The sequence below is a fragment of the Cupressus sempervirens genome, chromosome 3 (assembly GCF_028749045.1).
Source record: "Cupressus sempervirens isolate cs-2001-9-10 chromosome 3, ASM2874904v1, whole genome shotgun sequence".
Taxonomy (NCBI): Eukaryota; Viridiplantae; Streptophyta; class Pinopsida; order Cupressales; family Cupressaceae; genus Cupressus; species Cupressus sempervirens.
In genome coordinates, this window is record NC_143120.1 from 1,114,387,378 (window position 1) to 1,114,398,968 (window position 11,591).

Here is an 11,591-nt window from a genome sequence, read left to right on the forward strand (position 1 = left end):
ATCAAGCTGAAACTGATCACTTCTAATTGAATCATGGATTATTTCAACTGGAAACACAAAGTGCTTAGATTCAACTTCATTCAACAAGTTACATGGAGCAGATTGTAACTCACCTTGTGCCTCCGGGTGTGAAGAGTATGTAGAATATGATTTCTGCCTACTTGCAACCATGTTACTCATCAAGTCAGATTTATCATTTGCTGAAACCTCTTCATATTCTTCAAACAACTGATTAGTCACCAAAATTGAAAACTCATTCTGAAAGTGCCGATCTAAACTATGTTGACCACTATCATCTTCTTCATCAAACTGAAAGTCAGAATACACCTTGAACTTATCTTTACAAGACTTATCAGCACATGAAGAAAATCTATAACTGGATTGACAACACTCACTGTTTTGCACTTCACAATATGAAACATTAAAACAATGTTCAGCAAGATCAACATGAAAAGAATCTAAAACAACATTAAAATTTCCTTCATTAACATTCCCTACATCTAGCAAATTGTCATGTGCAAAAAAATTTGAGGTTCTGTTATATACACCTCCAAAGTCTAACCAAGATTGTTCGGATTCTACCTCTTTTTCCACATCAAACTTTGGGGAATTGATTTGACTGAATGAGAAAGTATTATGAGAGAACATATGAAGATCCTTAGAGATACTTACGTGCTTTTCAAACTCATGAGCCAAAAAAATAGAGATTTCATCAGAACTCAAGAAGACTGCCTCACAAATCTTCTCCTGGCTATGATTGTCATCTTGATAACATGAAGAACTTACAACAGGAAGATCATTAGTGTAACAATTTGGAAAATTAGAATTATTACAACATTCTTTCTTATCATGGCAATCACTGGATCTACTATTGTTACAACTTTCTTCAAATTCATATGTACTGTAACTTAATTTATCTTCTCTTTTATATCCATCTTTTTTATGCTGATTGCTATTACCCGATTTATTAACATTTGAATCCACCTCTTTACATTCAGAAGATAGATTATCTTGCTCTACGGATTCATTGTATTCATTGCTACCTTGGCTTTCAGCACACTCATTATCATTAGAAGATATGTCATGAAATTTGTAATCATCATCTTCCATCTCCTGAATGAATCTTTCAATTTGTAAAAACTTTTGTAATCTTATAGGTGCTGGCCAATTGATTGAATCGAGTACTAGAACATCAAGGAAAACACTTGGCAGGGAAGATTCCTCAGGTCTACAATGAAAAGGCATCTTACTGATTATCGACTTAAGCCTTAAATAACATTGTTCGACACTTAGACCTTGATTACTTCCTACTTGAATTCTGATAAGATTGATAATCCTTTTGTAGACCATTGTATTCAACATAGCAATGTTATTATTCACAATTTCTAGACTCTCAAAATTTGGCAAACTAATCTCAGATCTGAGATCCGACTCCATCATAGAACAAAATTTCTACCTCTTCTTTCTAGTGCTGAAAATAACTTAATAGAGGCAATGTTTTAAACACTTGACTTCCATGAAAAGAAGGCATGAAAATCAAAATACCTCAAGTGTTGATGGAAAACTTCGATCTGCTGATCTGGCATAGGTGCAAGATTGAAAATCCTTTACACCACTGGTAAAAAATTTGTAGAGTCACCACCTCTTTGCAAGAGGAATAAAATAATCACTTTTGTGATTGATTTTTTACATTTCAGTTTCTTTATAACAGCATATTTCAAACAACACTTTAAAACTTATCAAGAATTTAGAATTCCTTTTCAAGAAACTACCAAAAGCTTCAGATCTGCCCATACAACTGAAAGTCCTTCAAGATTTTGCAATGAAATCAACTAGGAACAAATGGTACAGAGATTTGAGAGTCGCCACTCATGCTTTGTGAGAAATAAATCATAATTTATCACTTGACAAATCTGAACTAGACCTTCACTATAGGAAAAACTTGTAGATCACTGACATCTTGAAAAGAAAATATACTTTATAAATGAATTCTTGAGTTTGAAACTTTCTTGATAGTATTTGCAAACTAGACTGATTGAAGATAGACCTATGACAGTCATAGAACACAATTTTCATCCAATTTTACAACCTACTGCTGATCATGAATAAAGCTTAACTAGGGAACATGAAACTTCAGCAAGGAAAAGGGAACACATCTTGCTATTGATATGTTATATCCAATTTGTTTCATGGTAGAGATTTTGGTTCTTTCTGAATGCAACTTCCCAACAGAGTCGCCATTTTGTTGGCGATTCGGATGGGCAAAACCCAACTGAGAGTAGGACTGAAAATTTCAAATTATATACCAGAGATTCTTGTCCTTTTAACAGTGAATTACTTCACAGCCTCCCCAACAGAGTCGCCATTTTGTTGGTGTTTGAAAACGTTACCCATTTCCAATTACCCTGATGAGAATATGACACATCTAGGGGCAGCTAACTCCCATTATCAACACATCCATTCAGACACCAAGCCAACTATAAGGCATGACCCTTCTACTTCAGGCTCTGCAAAACCTAGGCGGGTAGACCTGTAGATTCTTTATATGGTACCAGTTGTCAAAGCATACACTGAATCTAATATGAAGCAGATAAAACCCTTATTTCTCCTAAGAACCCATGAAATAACATAGACCTACGATAGCTAGATGTAGATCTATGAACCTCATAAGCTGAGTGAGGGCATTCTATGATAACTCTTCAACATGAAAGGGGAAAAGTGTTTGATTTTTGATGTTGATTTCAACAACCCTCACATATGCAGCAATGATAAAGTAATGAACCTGTAGCTGATCAGTGCCTAGTCCATTGGACAAATTCATGGATCACAAACATACATGTGAATATCTGAGAGATGTGTGTATCTTCAGATATAGATCTATTTATTTAACTTGTAAATAGACATCTATGTTCAGTTTAAAATCTCATTCTTACCTGTTATCCTCCTCAATAAATCTGCAACCCTGTTGATTTCTATGAAGCATTTACACAATTCCTTGAACTATCAGCAACAATGAAACAACATACAGTCTTAGGGGACTGCAACTATGACCTAAACTATTTGTTCAAAGATCGTAAAACATTGAAATTCAATGAGAATGGAGACAAGATTCAGCTAAAACTTAATTATCTGCTACTCTTTGCATTATTTCCTTGAAAATATACAATCATATGCATGAAATGAAAGACATGAAACAACCTAACAGATCTGAACTATTTGTATTTATCTTCCTACTGCTGTTCACATGAGAGAAATTGCTGAAGAAATATGTGGTATCACTGTATGGGAACATATCAAAACTGGATCCAAAATCTGGTATCTCAGTAGTGACTGCTTTTTCTCCAAAGACTGGAACCCTTACAAAGTATCAGAGAAAGAAAGATATAGACAAGAAAGAAATCTCGGATCTGTTATGAAGATGACAAGTGTCCACTTGAAATTCAATCCTGTGCAACTGAGTAACCTCTTTCTTCTTTCATCCCATCTGATCTTCTAATTCATCATTAGATTGTAACTGATTTCTGCTCCTAAAGTGAAAACACGGTAAAAATTGAAAAAACCAGTTACCAGGTAATTTCTAAAAGCATGAACCTTTTAGAGTCTATTTTCTCCATATCCAAACTTCACCAAGTATTGAGATCTTCTCTATAACCACCTTTGATGACCCATGATCAGATCTGCTCACTGTACTGAGAAAACCCCAAAAACTATAAAACTACTTATAACTTGAACCACTGCAATGCTGTGCAAAATCTGACCCCATATTCCAAAAATTCAGGCACTCCCAGTTCCAAAGGTATATTGGAGTGCCTAGTTTGGATTAAAATAGCCCCAGATATGGCTGTTTGAAAATCAGGCCTCTGTTCATGGCTTTGCACATGTTTTGCCAAATTTTAAACTTTACATATAGTTCAAACTATATTAAAGTTCAAACTTTATTTAAAATGTTATTCACGTGAGTTTTTTGAGGAAACAAAAATAATAAAATATTAAAATTTTGTAAGCTCGCAAATTCCCCACCACTTTCTATCCGAGTCAAACCATGTTGACCACTCTTGACACGTGTCAGCTTCTGATTGGTTCAGCTCACTGCCACATCAACATGCTACATGGATGCCACGTCACACTCACTACTTCGCTATATTAATCGGTGAGCAAGTTTGCTTTAGCGAGGTAACGAGGACTGTCGGTTGTGCCACGTGGTGCAATCTGGTTCACTGTTGCTCCTACATGAGGGACCCACAATGCTTTACTAACTTCTCGCCGGGTTTGAAATTTTTTGGCTAGTCGCTATGTCGCTAGCCGAAATTTCTTAAATTTTTCGGCTAGCGACATAGCAACTAGCCGGATTTTTACTTTTCTGGCGGGCTTCAATTTGATGACGTAATCGGTCTTTAATTGCGTTTTCATTTAAAATTATATCTTATTTGCCTCCAGTTGACATCACATCGGGGCCCCACCTTCCACATGCGCCCTTGCCTTTCAAAAGTCTCTCACTTCAATTCGTTATACATATTGTGTAGAGTGGTATTAAAAAATTTATAATTCCCATTTCCCCATCGATGTGGGACAATGGTTTATCACTGTTTTTGCCTCCATTTCAATGCCTGCAGCCTTTTGGAAATGAGACTCCCCTTTTAATGTGTGATTCTCCTTCCTATATGCCTTGCATGAGCTCTATATTTGAAAGTGACTTAGAAGGTGTGAGGATCTCAGTTGTTTGCTGGACGGTTGTTAAGGCTACATCCTCCTTTTCATACGCTTTAAAAACTAGCAGATTTCCTCTTTTGCATGTGGATTTTACCTTTTAACTTGGGCATTTCCTTCTGTATCAAAAAATGTGGGTTGCCTCTGTTCTCAACGTGGATGTGAAGCTATGTTCTGCGCTCTTCCTGTGATTTGGCTGAGACATCCTCTGCATTTTTTAATTGTATGGATCGACTTTCTCTTCACGCTAGCTCCTCTATTCTTGACGTGTGAGGCGTGCTTCTATCATCGGTAGGTTTTTTTTAGCAAGTGTAATTGCCTTTGTTATGAGATGCCTCCCCTATTCTTTGACTGGTCAGCTTCTTTACTGGTGGCTTTAAACTCTTAGTTTGGACTCTGCCTTGTTCTCCCTCTTCAAATAGCAGGATGCTCTGATTGGGTGTGACTGCTCTTTTTTCAGACTGGCAGTGGCTGTTAGATTGTGGTGACTGATCAGGAAAGTACTGTACATACTTCATAAATAGTGGGGTTCGGGGCATCGCCCCAAATTTTTTTTTTTTTTTTTGGGAAGTAGCCGACATGGTAGCCGACATATTATGGCCGACATATGGCTGACATGTTATAACCCTAAAGCGGTTTAATACTTGTATAAAAAGGGCTTAGGGTTGGGTATTTTTTATGTGTGGTGATACGAAATTGGTTCTTGCGGCGGTATTGAGCTGTAAGGGATTACAGATTGTAATCAGGTTGTAATCACTGGATTGTAATAAGATCGGACTTGCTGTTTGGTGGACGTAGCCCAGGGATTGGGTGAACCACGTTAAATCTTGGTGCCTTGTGTTCATTTCTGTGTGTTCTATTTTTTTTTGTTATTGGTTATATTTGCATGTAGTTTTTATTTCTGTCCATGGTTTATCCTAACAGTGGCTTCCTTTTTCTCCACCACGTGAGCATCACTTGCTAATGCCGTGGTTTTTTATTTGAATGCTGAATGCTTCTATTTTCTTGCAAACTTGTCTTCATCAATGCGTCTTTTTGGCTCATAGCACATATATCACAAGATCATGGCATCAGACCTGACATATTTTAATGCAATTGAGAGAGTATAGATTCTATAATAAACATATTTATCTTTAGAAGAAAAAGGTCAAATTTAGCATCTTCCATATAATACTGAAAACTATTTTTCATTCCATTGGTGCATGCCAGTGCATATCCCCATCTATCCTTCTCTCAACTGATTGGCTTGCCTTTATATTTTCAAAAGACCATATTCGATCTAATCCATTTTAGTCATTTTGAAAACTCAGTGATGCCTTTAAGATCCTGAGACATCCAATCAGTCTGAGGCAATTAGTCGGACCCCAAAGTAGGTCCGGCTAAAAATTTTTCGTTTTCAAACATCTGAGTTGGCAAACTAACCCCTTCAGCACTGATTAGAAACAAATTCGACCACTGATTAATCAACTGGAAACCATTTTACCACTTATCCGCAAACTGTCATTTTTTGCGGCATGAGTTCCTGTTGACTGCCTTTGAAAACTGACCCGAACAACTGACCAGGCTCTGAAAAGTAGCACACTGAATCTCTGTTCCGCACACTCTCAGCTTGTTGAATCTCGTCTCATGAAGAATTCGGGGTCAAAAGATATTCGTTGTCAAAGTTTCCTTCTCAGATTTACCTGCAAGAAAACACGTCAAAAAACAACAAACAAGGTTCAGATTTGGCTTGGAAAACTAGGCAAATGAGCACATGGGGAGATGAAAACTGGAGTGTTAAAACTCTGTCATGAGGTAAGTATGACTATGCAATTTTGGCTCATGATGAATAACTAGGTGCAAATGGCGAACGTTCAAAGTAGGCTACTCAAAATTTTGCAACTGGACGCGCTGACAAAAAGCAGTTTTTGTGAATGGAATTGACCTAGAAAAGTGTGCATATGGATTCGTCAAGTTCTAAAAAATTGGCAAACTTGTAGTATTTTCAGTGGACAATACAAGGGAACAAACTGTCCGATCTTGCCAATCACAGATTTCAAATTATAACGTCACGAACAGGGGTACTGATAAATTTGCAAGTGCCGACACCAGTAAAAAGTCATAAATTGTGTTCGGAATTGCTTTTGAAAACTAATCAAACAGATTCGTTAGGACTTAAAAATTTAAACATAGGAAGTCTCTGACCCCTGGAACACAATGCAAAAAGAATTTTTTCATTTGGGTCAACTGGGTCAAAGATATGATTGGTCGAACAGGGCTTCCCAAAATTGTGAATAACTAGTTAAATGCACAAAATAGTAAATGACCAACTTTGCGGGGTGCGAAACCTAGTCAAACGAATTCAAAATGACTTGAAAATTGAAACATAGGTTCTCTATTATAGACACTAAACATCCCCAAAGTGGCAGGTCATGAAACATTTCTGGGTGCAAGATATTCATTTACAAACAAAGCCTCCTGTCGCTTTTTGACACTTAGGTGAAAATGCAAAATTGATACTAGCTAAAAATAGAACTTTGCCAAATGACTTAGAAACTCAATTTAACTTCACGAAATGCTTAGGCATGCTGAATGAAAGGTGCTAGAAGCATTAAACACCTTAGGGGTCTCGAATGGATAGCCGGGTACAACCAAGCACATATGCATTTTAAAAGCATTTAAGGGCTTGATTTTTTCAATGGTGCTCAAAATCGAGAAGGCAATTTTGTGCGCCAACATGAAGTTCTCACCAACTTTTCTTTGTTCTTCTTATCTTCACATTTCACTCTTTGTGCTACTTATAATTTATTTCTTGCTTCTTCTCATGATAAAGGAAAATGTCCTTCCTTTATACTCAATCCATAAAACAATTTCCTGAGTTAGCTATTACACCTTCTCAATTAATTATTATAGGACCTTATTAAGAACAAGTTACACTTAGTGATAACATTATTCTTTCACCTTGTAACTTCAATAACTTTCCATACATGTAACATTATGATGAGCGAGCTTAGCTATGTCATCTCCAAAATGTCATCTTCGCATCTCTAACTTCAACTTCTTAGAATAACAACTCTACTAAGAGATATAAAAAGTTTACCTGAACATGCTTTTGCAAACTCTATCTTGGAACAGTCTTCACTAAAACTTGCATAACTTCTTCCAGAATTAATATCTTATGCTTCCAAGGTTAGCTGCAAATACTAAACACTTGGTAGTATATCCCTTTAACCTTGCTTAGTAAAAATGCTCAACTATCTATTTGTAGCAACTTGATCTTTCTATTGTTCTTCTATCAGATACCATAGAAAACTACTATGTTGATATCAATGACAAAAAATCATGAATGTAACATATCATCATGATAATGATCTAATCATGTTTCTACAATACTCTCTCATACAAGTATCATCAACATTCATGCTTCCAACAAGTATCTTGTTGTGGTTTCAGTTTATATTACTCATATGGTTAAGTTTGTTTAAGTTTGATAATTGTGATATTAGTTTGATAACTAATTCACCCCCCTCTTAGTTATATCAGTGGACGATATATTCTAATACAATGCCCAAGGCAAGCAAGGTGACAATCATGAAAAATCAAAAGACTATGCTTTGACATACCTTGACTATGGTAATTTGATCAAATATATATCACAAGATAAACCTGATGTTAATGTGCTAAATATCAAAGGCCCAAAAAATCAATGTGCAATCACAACATGATGAAAATAACTCAATATTGTAGGGCCACCAGTGCATGGACTTGCTCCTTCAGCCACACACATAATACAATATAGTGGAACATCATGGAAACTTGCCAACCCAAATCTCCATCCTAGATTTACTCTACAAAAGCCCACTTTATAGACAAATCCTTAACAATACCCTCCATGAATCTCATGTCCCCACTGATATCAACATCGTAGAGATTAGAAATCTAGTGGGACACCTCATTGCCTCATGTGCACTATCCTTCAAACCTCTAATGTCTCAGAAATTGAGCCAGATCACATCCCTCCATTCCACATAAATGTCATGGTTTATGAATTTTTTATGAAAAGGGTCATGATAGATAATGGGTTTGCCTTGAAACTATGTACTTTGAGGTTGATTAAACAAGTAGAATACACTAAAGAAAACATTATCAATGAGGTCATCACTATCAAAGCCTATGATAACTTGTAAAGAATTAAAGAGGAAAATATCTTGTTTCCCATTAGAGTTGGGCCTGTTATGCAAGAAATAGTGTGCCATATGGTTGATCTTAACCTACCTTTTAACATCCTCCTTGACTGACCATTGATTCATTCTATGAAAGCCATTCCATCCACTTATCATTAGTGCATCAAATTTATGCATCATGGCACTAAGATAACCATTCATGCTAATCCATATTGCTTTTCACATTGAAATATGCTAGAAATATCCTATGATAACTATTTCCTAGGTATTTAGATTGGCACCACCGTTGCCAACTCTTCTAGTACCTACCACAACCCTGATACCGTCTTAGCCTCCACATTCTCCACAATTAAGATCAACCACCAAGGCTATGGAAAATATAGTCTCTTAGATGCATTTTTTGTTGGCACCTTGCCTCTTGATCCACATACTTGGGGGTGTCCAACCTATCAAGAACCAAAGAAAGACATAACTCCTTAGCTCAAGAAAATCAGACCCACCACATTTGTTACAATTGGGATCCTTAATGGTGAAGAAATGGCCCTTGATATCAACACATAGCTATACAAGGATCCACCTCCAAAAGAAAAAAATCTTCTTGACTATTTCAAATAGAAATATCCTCACTCACATTGACTTGCCACTGAACAATGGGATTATTAAGCAGGTGGTCTAGGAAAAGAGGATCTAGGCATTAGGAAACCTGTAGAAGCATACAAAGAAGAGAAAAAGAAAGGCCTAGGATTTGGATGCCCAATAACTAGGGAAACTAATAAATATGGTCATGCCTTCTTAAATATCCAAGATGAACTCATTCACTAATAGATTTGGGAGTGTTTTGCGACGTCAATTTGCATTTGGCTTTTTTTTTTGAGTTATAGCCCGACGACGTCACAATTGCGACGTCGTCAGGCTATAAGGCAAAAAAAAAAGAGGCATATTGCTCATTATCTGCTACTGCTGAATCGAGCTCCGCTGCCGCCGAGAATTATCACTACCTCCGAATCACCAAATCGAGCACCCAAGGTATGGAAAAGTTTCTGCTACTTCTTTCTCCTCCTTTTTCCTTTTTATATGCTCTAGAAACAAAATCAGTAGGGACACTATAGAGATATTATCATAATGGCCCGAATTCGCTTTTCGCAAAGCCAAAATTCTTTCTTTAACATACTCGCTTACCTTGTCGCGGAGCTCCATGCCTATCATCAAGGTCGATGGGAAAATGGGTGAAAGCTGCACCAGAAGCCCACCAAAGCCGCAGCCAATATCTGCAAATTGAATTTTCTTTTCTTGACCAGTTGAGGCAGAACATGCGTTCGCTAGTTTCAAATCCTTAGAGTTCGAGACTTCATGTTCTTCTTGAGCTTCACCATTAGGGTTAGGCGCTGGAGATTTGTTGTCTTGGAGATGTTTTTCGGAGAAATATGAAGGGAAATGGTCGGCATAATCGAATTGAGCCGGATAGAGAGGTACAGGAAAGTGCGAATCACTGAGAGGATTGCTGTGAGCTCGTGCTCTGTAAAAATTCTTCCTTGGATGCTTTACGGATGCGCAATGCTCTCTAGCATGCGACATTGCTCAAATTTGAGGGTTTTTCTTCACATTTCTTGACGAGATTGGAGAGAAGCTCTGTGGTGAAGAATGGCTATTGTAGAACCTCCTGGATGAATGGCTGCCGTAACACGCCTCCCGTTGTCTTGTCATATTTCTTCAAGATCTTTGCAACCCCTGTGTAGTCACGGTCTTGTTCAACGGACAAATTTGACAAAACGGGGGTTTTGAATTTGAGAAAGGGGGAAAATTAGGGACATAGTCCATTATTAACCTTACATACCTTTGATAAACACATTTGAAAACCTTTTGTCTTTTCAGGAACCCCGTATACATCTGATAAACACATTCGAAAGCATTTCATCTCTTTTGGAACTATTGGAATACTTTCAACAACATTAGTGATACTAGATGATGCTCCAATAGGTCCAAGGCAGATGTTGCAATGACTAATACAAAATGAAGGTGTTGCAATATTTAATGTAGAGAGTCCGTTTGAACTTGATACTGGTATTGTGTTTTCTATGGAACAAATGAGAAGCAATTATTAGAAAATAAATAAAATATAAACTGTTCAAATGCAGGAAAAAATTAAATGAAAATTTATTACTTGTTAAATATACTTTCAGATGTAAAATGGAGGTTTTTTAGTGTGTTGATATTTAAAAAATCACATTAAGTATTATTGCCGGCATGTTATCATTGTCTATTTATTATGATTAGTATTATTTTTCTATCTTCTTTGTGTCATCAATCAACAATATTTTTCTTTCATGTAATTTTAAGTTAGTATTTAATGTTGAAACAATACAATTATGTACAAGGTCTTGAAGGATTGGAGAATAATGGAGTCTATTCGAACAATGTGTGAGAAGGTATATTTGAATTATTATATATTAATGTATTTGATTTAGTGCTCTACTAGAATTGATGTTTTGTTTTTAGATTATAGGCTTGTAATTGAGCTATTAACAGTTTACAATATAGTTACAATTGGATTGAAAAAATGAATTACAAAACTGTCACATAAAATTAGATTTAAAATTTGATACATGCCCAAAAATCTTGAGGAAGATGTACCTTTAATTGTCAAAGCCAAAGGTTCTAGAGATCTTGATGAAATTTGACAATCATCATTTGATTTTAAATGAGTTGAAGATTTTCCTTTAG

General features: G+C 36.3%; 1 pseudogene; it reads right to left on the bottom strand.

Annotated features, from left to right (window-relative positions):
- Nucleotides 1–9,875: 9,875 nt before the first annotated feature.
- Nucleotides 9,876–10,445, bottom strand: LOC149570687 (tRNA (guanine-N(7)-)-methyltransferase pseudogene; annotated as a pseudogene).
- Between the last annotated feature and the right edge of the window lie 1,146 nt (nt 10,446–11,591).